This window comes from Mobula hypostoma, chromosome 10 (assembly GCF_963921235.1).
Source record: "Mobula hypostoma chromosome 10, sMobHyp1.1, whole genome shotgun sequence".
Lineage (NCBI taxonomy): Eukaryota > Metazoa > Chordata > Chondrichthyes > Myliobatiformes > Myliobatidae > Mobula > Mobula hypostoma.
In genome coordinates, this window is record NC_086106.1 from 94,539,350 (window position 1) to 94,553,107 (window position 13,758).

At 44.0% G+C, this 13,758-nt stretch overlaps 1 protein-coding gene across 1 annotated transcript in view; it reads left to right on the forward strand.

Annotated features, from left to right (window-relative positions):
• The first annotated feature begins 8,746 nt into the window (after window positions 1-8,746).
• The window catches only part of LOC134353042 (cationic amino acid transporter 3-like), a 35,085-nt gene continuing 30,073 nt past the window's right edge, over window positions 8,747-13,758 (forward strand). Inside the window, exon 1 of the mRNA XM_063060868.1 lies at window positions 8,747-8,845. The gene's annotated coding sequence lies outside the window, so the exon portion shown is untranslated. The remainder of the gene's footprint in view (window positions 8,846-13,758) is intronic.

Sequence of the window (13,758 nt, forward strand, 5' to 3'; positions counted from 1 at the left end):
CATCACTATCAGATTTTTAAAATATTAATTTTCAGAATTTGAGCATCACTGGCAAGACCAGAGTTTATTGCCCATCCCTAATTGCCCTTGAGAGGGTAATGGTGAACTCCTTTTACAAATATCTGCAGACCATCTGGTAAAGGTATTCTCATGGCACTGTTGGTCAGGGAGTTACAGTATTTAAATCCAGCAATAAGACCATAAGACCAAAAGACATAGGAGCAGAATTAGGCCATTCAGCCCATCAAATCAGCTCCACCATTTCATCATGGCTGATCCCAGATCCCATTTAACCTCATACAACCTACCCTCTCACCATATCCCTTGATGCCCTGACCAACTTCCACTGTAAATATACCCACGGACTTGTCCTTAACCACAGCCTGTAGCAGAGCATTCCACAAATTCACCACTCTTTGGCTAAAAAAATTCCGCCATACTCCTGTCCTCAAAGTTCGCCCTTCAATTATGAGGCTGTGCCCTCTAGTTCTGGATACCCCCCCCCCCCCAAAGGAAACATCTTCTCCACATCCAACCTATCTAGTCCTTTCAACTTTCAGTAGGTTTCAATGAGATTTCCATGCATCCTTCTAAATTCCAGTGAGCACAGGCGCAAAGCTGCCAAATGCTCCTCGTATGTTCACCCCTTCAGTCCTGCAATCATCCTCCTCCGGACTCTCTCCAATGATAATACATCCTTTCTGAGATACGGGGCCTAAAACTGTTGACAATACTCAAAGTGTGGCCTGTCCAGTGTGAGGGACTAACAATTTATCTCCACATTAAATGCAGTATGATGTGGAAACAAACACGTAGGCAGAGGTGTCCTGATCTACCTGATTCGTTTGTTCTTAATGATGGTAAAGGTCACAGACTTCCGAATACAGAAGGTGAGTAACACAGTGCATTTTGTAATTGCTGCATACTGTTGGCAGTGGAGGAGACAAAAATGAATGATGAGATACCAGTCAAGTAGGCTGTTTTGTCTTGGATCATATCAAGTATCTTTGGAGTAGTTTGTACTACCATCACCCAGGCAAGTGGAGAGTTTTCCATTATGTTACTGTTGTGCTTTATGAGTGATGGAAAGATCACAGGATATCAGAAATGAGTGGTTCACTTCAGAATGCTCAGCCACTGTCCGGTACATGTGGTTACTAAAGTTATGTTTCTGGTTGATGGCGCCTTTCAGAATATGGATGGTGGCAATGGTTATTCCTTTGAATGTCAAATGTTTGTAGTAAGAGCCTCTTTTATTAGAGATGGCCATTGCATGGTAAAATGTACACATCATTTATAAGATACCTAGGTCTTGCTGCATATATATATGGGTTTGTCCATCCTGCTCATTATTTCTTCAAAGAATTCCAACAGGTTTGCCAGGCAAGATTTTCCCTTAAGGAAATTATGTTTAGTTGGGCCTATTTTATCATGTGCTTCCAAGTACCCCCAAACCACATCCTTAACAACCGACTCCAACACCTTCCCAGCTACTGAGATCAGACCAACTGGCCTATAATTTCCTTTCTTCTGCCTTTCTCCCTTCTTGGAGAGTGGAGTGACATTTGCAATTTTTAGACATCCAGAACCATGCCAGAATTTATTGATTCTTGTTGCTAGTGCCTCCACAACCTCTTCAGCAACCTCTTTCAGAATCCTGAGGTGAAGGTAATTTGTTTACCTTCAGACTATTCAGTTTCCCAAGCATCTTCTCCCTAGTAATGCAGCTTCACTCAGTTCTATCCCCTGACACCCTCAAACTTCTGGTATACTGCTAGGGTCTTCCACAGTGAAGACTGATGCAAAATACTTATTCAGTTTGTCCACAATTTCCTTGTTCCCCATTACTAGCTCTCCAGCATCATTTTTCAGCAGTCCAATATCTACTCTCACTTTGTTTTTACTCCGTATATCTCTGAAGAAACTGTTGGTATGCTCTTTAATATTATTGGCTAGCTTACCTTCATATTCCATCTTTTCCCTTTTTATGACTTTCTTAGTTGCCTTCTGTTGGATTTTAAAAGCATCCCAATCCTCTAACTTCTCACTAATCTTTGCTCTATTATATGCGCTCTCTTTCTCTCATGTTGGCTTTATCTTCCCTTATCTGCCATGATCATATCATCCTGCCTTTAGAATACTTCTTCTTTGGGATGTATCTATCCTGCACCTTCTGAATTGCTCCCAGAACTTCCAAACATTGCTGTTCCACTGTCATCCCTGTTAGTGTCCCCTTTCAATCAATTTTGGCCAGCCTGGTGGGCTCAACTATGAGCTACTCTAAAAAGCCACCTTGCAGTTTTCCCTCTTGGGATTCTGCACAAAATTGATTTTCCCATTCTCCCTGCATATTGAAATCCCCAATGACTATCGTAACATTGCTCTTTTACATTGCAACTTATCCCATGGACTGAGAATTTGGCTGATCAACAGCTTGTCCTCGCTAACTGTCTCCCTACACATAGCTTCTGTTTGTAAACCAACTACCCCATCCTCAGCCCCATCACGCTGGATCCCATCCCCCTGCCAAATTAGTTTAAACCATCCCAAACAGCTCTAGCAACCCTGCCCATAAGGATATTGGCCCCCCTCGGGTTCAGGTGTAACCCATCCCTTTTGTACAGGTTGTACCTTTCCAGGAGAGATCCCAATGATCCAGAAATACGAAGATAGGTGGAGGGGCCGGTAGTGCTGAGGAAACAGAGAGTCTGCAGAGAGACTTGGATAGATTGGAAGAATGGGCAAAGAGGTGACAAATGAAATACAATGTTGGAAAGTGTATGGTTAGGCACTTTGGCAGAAGAAATAAACAGGCAGACTATTATTTAAATGGGGAAAGAATTCAAAGTTCTGAGATGCAACAGGACTTGGGAGTCCTCGTACAGGATACCCTTAAGGTTAACCTCCAGGTTGAGTCAGTAGTGAAGAAGGCGAATGCAATGTTGGCATTCATTTCTAGAGGAATAGAGTATAGGAGCAGGGATGTGATGTTGAGGCTCTATAAGGCACTGGTAAGACCTCACTTGGAGTACTGTGGGCAGTTTTGGTCTCCTTATTTAAGAAAGGATGTGCTGACGTTGGAAAGGGTACAGAGAAGATTCCAGGAATGAGAGGGTTAACATATGAGGAATGTTTGTCCGCTCTTGGACTGTATGCCTTGGAGTTTAGAATGAGGGGAGACCTCATAGAAACATTTCGAATGTTGAAAGGCATGGACAGAGTGGATGTGGCAAAGTTGTTTCCCATGGTGGGGGAGTCTAGTACGAGAGGGCATGACTTAAGGATTGAAGGGCGCCCATTCAGAACAGAAATGCGAAGAAATTTTTTTAGTCAGAGGGTGGTGAATCTATGGAATTTGTTACCACAGGCAGCAGTGGAGGCCAAGTCATTGGGTGTATTTAAGGCAGAGATTGATAGGTATCTGAGTAGCCAGGGCATCAAAGGTTATGGTGAGAAGGCGGGGGAGTGCGACTAAATGGAAGAATAGATCAGCTCACGATAAAATGGCGGAGTAGACGCGATGGGCCAAATGGCCGACTTCTGCTCCTTTGTCTTATGGTCTAAATCTGAAACCCTGCCAGCTGCACCAGTTGCTCAGCCATGCATTTACCCACCAAATCTTCCTATTCTTACCTTCACTGGCACATGGCACAGGGAGTAATCCAGAATGTACTATCCTGGAGGTCCTGCTTTTAAGCTTTCTACCTAGCTTCCTAAAGTTCCTTTGCAGGACTGCCCCTCCTATGTCATTGTTGGCAATGTGCCTCCCTCGTTCGAATACTGTGAACCTAATCCGAGACATCCATGACCCTGGCACCTGGGAGGCAACGTACTATCCGTGGGTATCGATCGCATCCAGAGAATCTCATCTCTATTCCTCTAACTATGGAATCTCCTATCACTGCTACAGTCCTCTTCAACTCTCTTCTCTTCTGATCCACAGCACCAGACTCAGTGCCAGAGACCTGGTCGCTGCTGCTCCCCCTCAACAGTATCCAAAATGGTATACGTATTATTGAGGGGAATGGCCACAGGGGTACTCTGCACTGGCTGTCCATTTCCCTTCCTTCTCCTGACAGTCACCCAGTTGCCTGCCTCTTGTAATCTAGGGATGGCTATCTCCTTCTAGCTCCTGTCTTCAGTCTATGTGCTGAAGATCATCAAACTGCAGCTCCAGTTCCTTAACACATTCTCTGAGGAGCTGCAGGTCAGTCCACCTGTTGTAGATGTGGTTATCTGTGAGCCTGGGTATCCACATCTCACACAAAGAACACAACACTGCCCCTGGAGCCATTTTCGCTGCACTAACTGTGACCTAACAGACTAGGAATGAAGGCTGAAGAAGAAGAAGAAGAAGAAACCTAACAGATACTTACCTAAGCCAGATCTCGACTAAGCCGGATGAGCTAAAGCCAATCTAACACTGCCCCACTCACAAAATGGCCACTCCATTTTCCCTTGCCTTATTTTTATTTGCCCTTGCTCATGAAGACTGTTCACTGATTGGGCACAGTTCAAATTCTGAAAACTGCTAAGAAGCACTTTTTTTTAACCTTGAATCACAAACCCGCGTGAAGTTGCCTCTTCTTCTCGCACTCCCGTTCCCTGATTGGGCACAATTCCAACTCCCAATTACCAATACCAATTCTCCTCAAACTCCTAATGAAATATAGCTGCTGTCATTCCTTTCTCTTAATTGCATTAATATGTTGGGCCCAGGATGGACCTTCAGTGTCACCCAGGAACTTAAAACTGCTCACCCTTTCCACTGCTGATCCATTGACTTCCCCTTCCTGAAGTCCACACTCAATTTCTTAGTTTTAATGACATTGAGTTCAAGGTTGTTGCTGCAATACTACTCAATCAGTTGATCTATCTCACTCCTGTACCCCTCCTCATCACCATCTGAAATTCTGAAACTATAGTCGTGTTGCCGCAAAGTTATAGATGGGGTTTAACCTATGCCTAGCCACATCATCATGTATGTGGAGAGAGTAGAGCAGTAGGATAAGCACAGATCCTCGATGTGCGCCAGTGTTGACTGTCAGCGAGGAGGAGATGTTTTTCCCGGTCCACACATTCTGTGATCTCCCAGTGAGGAAGTCAAGGATCCAGTTGCAGAGGGAGGTACAGCGGCCCAGGTTTTGAAGCTTGTTCGTTAGAACAGATAGTATGATTGTGTTGATGCCGAGCTGTAGTCAATAAGCATCAGTCTGACGTGCAAATGACTATTGTCCAGGTGATCCTAGGCTGAGTGGAGAGCCAGTGAGATTCCATCCATTGTAGACCCGTTGTGGCAATAGACAAATTACAGCGGGTGTAGGTCCTTGCTTAGGCAGGAGTTGATTCTAGCCATGACCAACCTCTCAAAGGACTTAATCACAGTAGACATGAGTGCCACTGGATGATAGTCATTGAGGCAGTTCACCCTGCTCTTCTTGGGCACAGGTATGATTGTCACCCTTTTGATGCAGGTGAGAACCTTTGGCTGCCGCAGTGGGAGATTGAAGATGTCCTTGAACAGTCCTGTCAGTTGGTTTGCACAAGTTTTCAGAGCCTCACTAGATATAACTTCAGGCCCTAACACCATGCAAATGTTCATCCTGTTGAAAGATAATCTGACATCAGCCTCTGAGACAGAGATCACAGGGTCACCAGATGCTGCAGGCATTTGCACAGGTGTAGTTTTATTCTCCCTTTCTCAGCAAGCATAAAAAGCGTTGAACCCATCTGGGGTGAAGCATCGCAGCCATTCATAAAGTTAGGTTTCACTTAACAGGAAGTGATGGCCTGCAAACTTTGCCAGGGCTGACATGCATGTGATTCCATCCCTAACCTCAATCGGAATTGTTTTTTCACCTTTAAAGTAGTCTTCTTTGGGTCTCTGGACTTCTTGTATAGTTCTGGATCACTGGTTTTGAATGCTACAGATCTAGCCCTTGGCAGACTATGAATCTTCTAGTTCATCTACGGCTTTTGGTTTGAATATCTCTGAATATTGTCCAGTCCAACTGACTCAAAGCAGTTCTGTAAGCATTCCTCTGCCTCACTTTCTTGGTCCTCACACTGATGCTGCGGTCTATCGTCTCTGCCTATACACTGGGTCTAGAAGTACAGCTAGGTGATCGGACATGCCAAAGCATGGGCATGGGATGCCACAGGAAGCATTCTTGATGGTGGTACAACAATGGTCAGGAGCGTTGGGTCCTCTGGTTTCACAACTGATATTTCCGTGGTAATTGTTTAGAGACTTTTTCAATCTGGCCTGGTTGAAATCTCCTGCAATGATAGGGAAGCCATCAGTGTGCATAGGTTCGTGCCTGCCTGACACTGGCCTGAGGTGCAATGCACACAATTATCAGGATGATGGCAGAAAACTCACCCAGCTGATAAAATAGATAAGATTTTGATTGATAGATGTTCCAGGTCAGGCGAGCAGGTCTGAGACAGAAATGTCATGTTTGTGCACCATGATGAGTTAATCATAAAATATACTCCACCTCCTCTGCCTTTAAAAGATTCTGCTGTCTTGTCTTTGTGGAGAATTGTGAAGCCATTGAGCTGCAGCACTGCAACTGAAATGACGGGGATAGCCATGTTTCCATGATGCAAAGCACATAGCTGTCCCTGATGTCCCTCTGGTTCAGCAATTTTCGTCTAAGATCTTCATTTTTATTTCCCAGACATTCCGGACCATACATTCGCCAGTAGGATAAGTTGGGAGTGGGGGTCTAAAGCCTCTGCATTTCAATCATACTTGCCAACTGGCGCAGCGTCCTCCCTTCCATTTTCTTAATGAACATTAAGGTCCCAGGGCCTCATAGGATATAAACCAGGTTATCGAGAGCGGCAAGCACTGAGATAGCTGGTGCTTCATGTCCTCTCTAGTCACAGGCAAGGCCCTGGAGAGATGTCTAGTAGCTAATGTTCCATTGTTTAGGAAGAGAGTAATCGTGGAGTCGTAGAATATACAGCACAGGCCCTTTGGCCCAAATGGTCCATACCAACCACAACATCCAAGCCCTTCCCCGTCATGTACCTATCCAAATACCCCTTAAATGTTGCAAATGTATCCATCTCGACTACTTCATCTTGTGGCTCATTCCATGTACTCACTACCCTCTGTATAAAGAAGTTACCTCTCAATTCTCTTTTAAATCTCTCCCCTCTTACTTTGTATCTGTGCCATCTAGTTTTGGACTCCCCAGTCCTAAGGAAAAAACTATGACCTCTACCTTATCCATGTTGCTCATGATCTTATAAGCTTTTATAAATCATCCCTCTTCTTCCTATACTCCAAGGAATAAATAGCCAGTGTGGCCAACATCTCCCTGTAACTCAAGCTTCCTGGACCTGGCAACATCCTTGCAAATCTCTCAGCACCCTCTCCAGTTTGACAACGTCTTTCCTCTACAGGGTGACCAAAACTGCATACAATATTCCGAGAGGTCTCAACAATGCCTTGTATCACTACCTCATAATGTCTCTGATCCTTACATTGCTGCCTTGAAATGAAATGAAAGCCAGCATGCTAAATGACTTCTTTACCATCCTGTCTACTTGTACAACCACTTTCAGTGAACTGTGCAGTTGTACTCCCAGGGCCCTCTGTTCCACAATACTTGGCAGTGCCCTGCCCTTCATTGTATAGTTCCTATCCTGGTTTGAATGTTCAAAATGCATCAACCATGGAAACGACAGACCAGTGAGTCTCATGACAACAGTAGAGAAGTTACTGGAGAGGATTCTTAGGGGTGGAATTATGAGCATTTGTAAAACCATGGCCTAATTAGGGACAGAGCATGACTTTGTGCGGCAAGTTATGTCGAGTTTTTTGAGGTTATGAAGGTAATTAATGAAGACAGAGTTGTGAATATTGTCCATATGAATTCTTACAGGGCACTTGACAAGATTCCTTATGGGAGTCTCTTCCAGAACATTAAGATGTTTAGAACATTAAGACATTTAAGGTAAGGGGGGTAAGTTCAAAGGGGATGTGCAAGACAAGTTTTTTTTCCACAGAGGGTGATGGGTGCCTGGAAGGTACTCCTAGGGGTGTTGGTAGAGGCAAATACAATAGAAACTTCTAAGAAGCTGTAAGATAGGCACATTAATGCGCAGAGCATACTGTGATATGGACACTGTGCAGGCATAAGAGTGGAGTTTAGTTAGGTATTTAATTAATAGCTTATTTAGATTGGCACAACATGTTCCTGTGCTGTCCTATTTCGTGTTCTATGTTCATTCAACCACCAAAAAGAAGCAATGTGCAAATAATTGCATCTTTGCTTTAAGATTCACCCATCCTTCACTTGTCCCCATATCTACCACCACTTCAACCTCTGCACACCGGCAATTTTGGATACGTGTGTTTCCTCCATTCCATCTCCAAGGACTCTGTGGAAATCAGTGGAATTCTTTCCTCAAGCCTCTTGGTCTCTGTTGTCTTCAGGGCGTTCATTGATACCTACTTATTTGACCTTTTTTTTGGTCACTTGACTGAACGTTTCTCTTTCTGTGACCTGCGACAAATTTTGTTCGATTCTGCCATTTCCCACCCGCACAAGCGTCTTGGGGAAATTCACTCGTTAAAGATTCTGCATTAATGTAAGCAAGCTGCGAGTGCCTGGTTGCTTGGTAGCCTGGTAGTGTTAGATACACAGACAAAAACCGACAGTTCGTAGTTCCACCACGCAGACCTGCTGTAAGTGTTCAGTGTCGACTCTCCGTGACGTAAAGCCTATGATCTTTACCAGTCTGTAGCTACCTATTCAGCTTCATTCAAGAGGACACGCGGCGAGCGGGACTGTACTCCCTGGCTACTTCATCCGAAAATATCTGAACAGTAAGTTCACGATTGTCTCAAGAATCATCCCGATTGACCCCGGGCCTATTATTATGCTTAATTTTATCCTAAAAATGTGGCGATCAAATGAGATTTCAAAATGCGCGGAAAGCGGGATTGAAACGCATCGTCGGTTGGGTCGTGGCAATTATTAATGAATTGGTTTATTGTAATTAAATATTTAAATCGGATCTCGATTAAAATATTACTGATTCATCCGCTTATGAAAACACATTCGTTTTGGGTCAGGCAAGAATGCAGTTTGGGAGGATGTTGTGCGTTTGGCGCCTAAATGACACCTGGCGATTTATTTATACTTCCATGATTATTTGCTAGTCGGGATAATTTAGCATTCATTTAGTGCAGACAAGTGCATTGATCGTCCGGGAGAATTAGAAATGTAAGCTAAATCGCGTTTTAATTGAAGTCGATGTCAGGATGCGAATAGAGCTAAAATTACTCTAGTCCATTTCCTAGTACTCACTCTTTATAGAGTATTTGAATCGACGGCGGGGTGGGGGGGGGGACATGTTCACCGTTTCAAGGGAAAAGAGAACTAGTTTTACATTATGGGGAAGCAGGCTGAATTGTGCTCTGGCAGCATGTTCATACACCGATTTGTTGCATCAGCCTGCCTGTCAAAGTCCGGGATTCGTTCCCCCCCCCCCCCCCCCGCTTTTGTGATTACAGTTTACAATTCGGATCAATTGTACTTACACATACAACTGAAAACAGGCCAGATAAATTAGCGCGGGACGGGATTTCTGTTCTATTGCTTGAGGTTTTACCTCCAAGGGAGCTTGGTGTCTGATGCAATAATTCAAACAATTGACAGCATTTGGGGCAGCAAATTCCGAGCCACTTAATCGGCGCCAGCGAAAGAAGTGTTTGAAAGGACAGATTCAAATAATCTTAAATGTTTATCAGAGCCAACACGAAAGCGTAGATTCATTTCCTACACAACTTGACGGTTTGATGAAGGGGAAGCGGTTGTTTTTCGGATAAAGATAACATCCCCGTGCGCTGTGAAATGAAGAGAAGGAAGAGGAAGTTGATGAAGGGTAGCGGGGGCGGTGGCCAAGTCGACTGTGAAACGAGACCTCGCCCGGGTTTTCCTGACGCAATCGGAAAAGTACATAAATGTACATTAAGTTGACAGCGCGGAAACGGAACAAAATAGCCTCACCTAGTAAAGTGGATGCAGTGTGAGTGGTAGTGTTTTGCCGTTTCCTTTGTAGGAAAACTGGGTAATAGTTATAATACAAAAAGAGCTGTAAGCCACCAGTGTCCGGGATTCATCAGACTTTTGTACAGAAGCCCTACATTAAAATCATTCAAACAGTACTGAATGGGCACACAGAGAGGTTGAAGGAAAGTTGGGCACAGTAGGGGTTGGGAAGAGTGGGATTCCTTTGCGCAAGTATCAGTAATGAATACCGTACAGTATTTAGTTTCTGATACTGGAGACGAGGACAAAGAGTAAGCTAAGATGGCAGGAAGTGAGCGTTGGGCTGGATCCAAGGTTAGCTTTGTTTCTGCGTGCTGATTTTACCTTTGCTGGATTTTTCACAGGTAATACATCCGGAATTCAATCCGGAGCCGTGTGAAGTGATACGTTTTGGATAGTTGAACTTGAAGGCAGAGAACAAGGTTAATGGCAGGATGCTTAGCGGTGTGAGGGAATAGCGGGATCTTGGGGTCCACGCCCGCCGATCCCTTGAAGTTGCTGCAGAAGATGACAGGGTGGTTAAGAAGGCATATGGTGTGTTCGTGTTCAGTAGTTGGGGGGTTGAATTCGACTCTCGAGGTATTTTTGCAGCTCGGTAAAATTCTGGTGAGACCACATTTGGTGTATTATTTATTGTTTAGTTCTGGCCACCTCTCTATAGGAAGGATTTAGAAGCTTTAGGGAAGATGCAAAGGAGATTTACCAGGATGCTGCCTGGATTAGAGAGATAATATTAGACAGGCTGCCTCACAGCCTCCAGTCCTTGGCTCCAGACTCATACTCGCTGACATTGGACTCCAACTTCCAGTTCCTGGTTTGGACTCACAGACACCAGGCCTCTGCCCTCCAGACAAGCCGGCCCAGGGGCTTTGACCTTCGGGTCTCTATGTCCAGACTCACCAGCTTCCGTCTTCGTCCTTCGGGCTTCTGCCTGTGTACTCAGTGGCCTCTGAGTATTGATCCCAGGACTCACCAATCAGGGGTTTGACTCAAGAAGGCCTCAACTTCTGGACTTGCATGGACCTTTGATCCCCATGACTTGGGGAGAGTTATTGGCTCTTGTAGCTCCCACCCCATCCAACTTCCGACCAGGGACCCTCCGGTCTCCTTACTGTCTGCCAACCTGATCTCCAGGGTTGCTGACCTTCGATTGTAGAGCACTCTGATCTGGGCTGCAAACATCAAATCCTGACCCTGAGTCTTCATTTATTGTCTATGACTTCTAAACCTCGCTCAATACTGTCCCTAAACCCGAACCCTAAAAGGGAAGTGTAAGCTTGAAGCAGGGTCTCAACTCAAAAACTTGACTACACCTTTGTCTCCACAAATGCTGCTTGACCCATTCCTCCAGTAATTTGTCTGGTTGCTCCAGATTCCAGCTGTTCTGTGTTTCTAGTGCTGGCTTGGAATGGGTGCTCAGATCTCATGAGTGAATATGAGAAAAAAAAATCCAGTCCTTTTTTAAAGATTTTTCTTCCTTTCTTTTATTTATTCACTTACGGGATGTGGGCGTTGCCGGCTAAGCCAGCATTTATTGCCCATCCCTAGTTGCCCTTGAGAAGGTGGTGATGAGCTGCCGCCTTGAACTTCTGCTGTCCCTGAGGTGTAGGTGCACCCACAGTGCTTATTTGTCACAAGTACTTCGAAACATACAGTGAAATGCATTGCTTTTGCATCGATGACCAACACAGGTGGAGGATTGTGCTGGGGACACACCACAAGTGTTGTCACGGTTTAGATGCCAACAAAGCAGGCCCACGATTCACTAACGTTAATTGTACGTCTTCAGAATGAGGGAGGAAACTGGTGCAGATAACCATTCCCCTCTGCAAATACATGGCTCCTCTAAGAAGAGAGTTAAGTGCACCAAATTCCTGGGAGGACACATAATGGATGACCTCACCTGCTTGCTAATATCACCGACTTGAGCAAAAAGGCTCAGCAGCGTGTCAGCTTCCTAATGGGAATATTTAATTTATGCACTTTAGTTTGTTTATTTATGTGTAATCCATCTGTAGAGTTCATCCTCTCTTTCATAAGTTATTGTGTGTTATGTGTACTACTGTGCTTTAAACCCTGGTTCACTGAAATGTTGTCTCATTTGACAGTATACAGGCATATAGTTAAATGACAATAAACTTGACGACTTTTGACTTGACAAAGCCAAAAAAAAGCTATGATTAAGAAATAATAGCATAGCCCAGACTTATTTGTGCAGACTTGTTGAGCTGCAGACATGTGCAGCTTGTTATAATATAATATTTTCCATCTCTTAAGAATATCCCCAGTGTTTGACTTGGTTTATTATTGCAAAACATGCGTTTACAATATTTAAGACAAATTAATTTTATCATTCATATGAATTCTATTTGTACATCTGGATACAGCAATTCATTTAGTGTAAATATTTGATCAGTTTGTTACATGAGAACTGTGGATTGTTGATACATTGGATATGCCAGGTTAGAAAATATCCAGGACGTTTCAAGTACCAAATCCAACTCCAGCTTTAGACAAAAACCTCATGCATAAGTTATACTTTGGTGCAGATTTTCAGGGCCTGTTTCTATAAAATACTTAACAGTGTAAAATTTCAGTTTGATGAACTTGAGGGCCGTTGGTGGAACAGGTGATGTTAATGGCTTTGGATCAAAGAAGAGAACAATGTGCTTGACTTCCGCAGCTTTTCAATGTCTCCAAGAAAAGAATGTGTTAGTTGACTTTGACACAGGAAGGAATTAGGAGCAGATTTGATGGTTTCCATTTGAATAGCCTGCAGCATTTAAGGGATAGGATAACTGCTAGATGTTTTGTTTGGTCCCGTTACCACACTTCTCAATGCTTTCCTGGTATGGGGATTTCCAAATTCAGCATCTCAAATGAGAACATTGCACAAAGATGAATGATTGTAAAGTGACCTGCTTTATGTGAAATGATATACATCAGGTTTCACTTAGAGGGGAAACAATGTAGTTTCATTATGCACAAGGACTACTATGTAAAGTTTTGGTCAGATTTGGAGTACTGGTTTTGGACACCACACCCAAGGAAGAATACACCTAGGAGTCAGCATAGTAACTAGATTCCCGTGATGAAGGATTCATCTTTGAGAAATTGACTGAGACTTATGAGATTGCAGAATGGTAATTGGTTTATTAATGACACACTGTGTGTACTGAGGTACAATGAAAGACTTTGTTTTGCTGGCAATCCACACAGATCATTTCATCACATCAGTGCATTGAGGTAGCATGAGGGAAAATGAGTAACAGAATGCAGAATGTGGTGTTCCCGTTTGAGGGAAAGTGTAGTACAGGCAGACAGTAAGGTGCAAGGCCATAACTGGAAGTTAAGAGTCTGTCTTTTTGTACAAAAGCTCTGTTCAGTGGTCTTACAACAGTTGGATAGAAGCTATCTTGGAGCCTGGTGGTAGGTGCTTTTAGGCTTTTGCACCTTCTGCCCAATAGAAGGGCGGGGGGGGTGAAGAGAGAATGTCTTGGTGGGTGGGATCTTTGAATATTTTGGCTGCTTTACTGAGGCATCAAGTGTAGACAGAGTTCATGGAGGGGAGGCTGGTTTCTGAGATGGGCTGAGCTGTGTGCACACTCTGCAGATTTGGAATCTGTGGCAAAAAAAAACAAACTGCTGGAAGGGACTCGGCAGGTCATGCATCTGTGGATAGGCT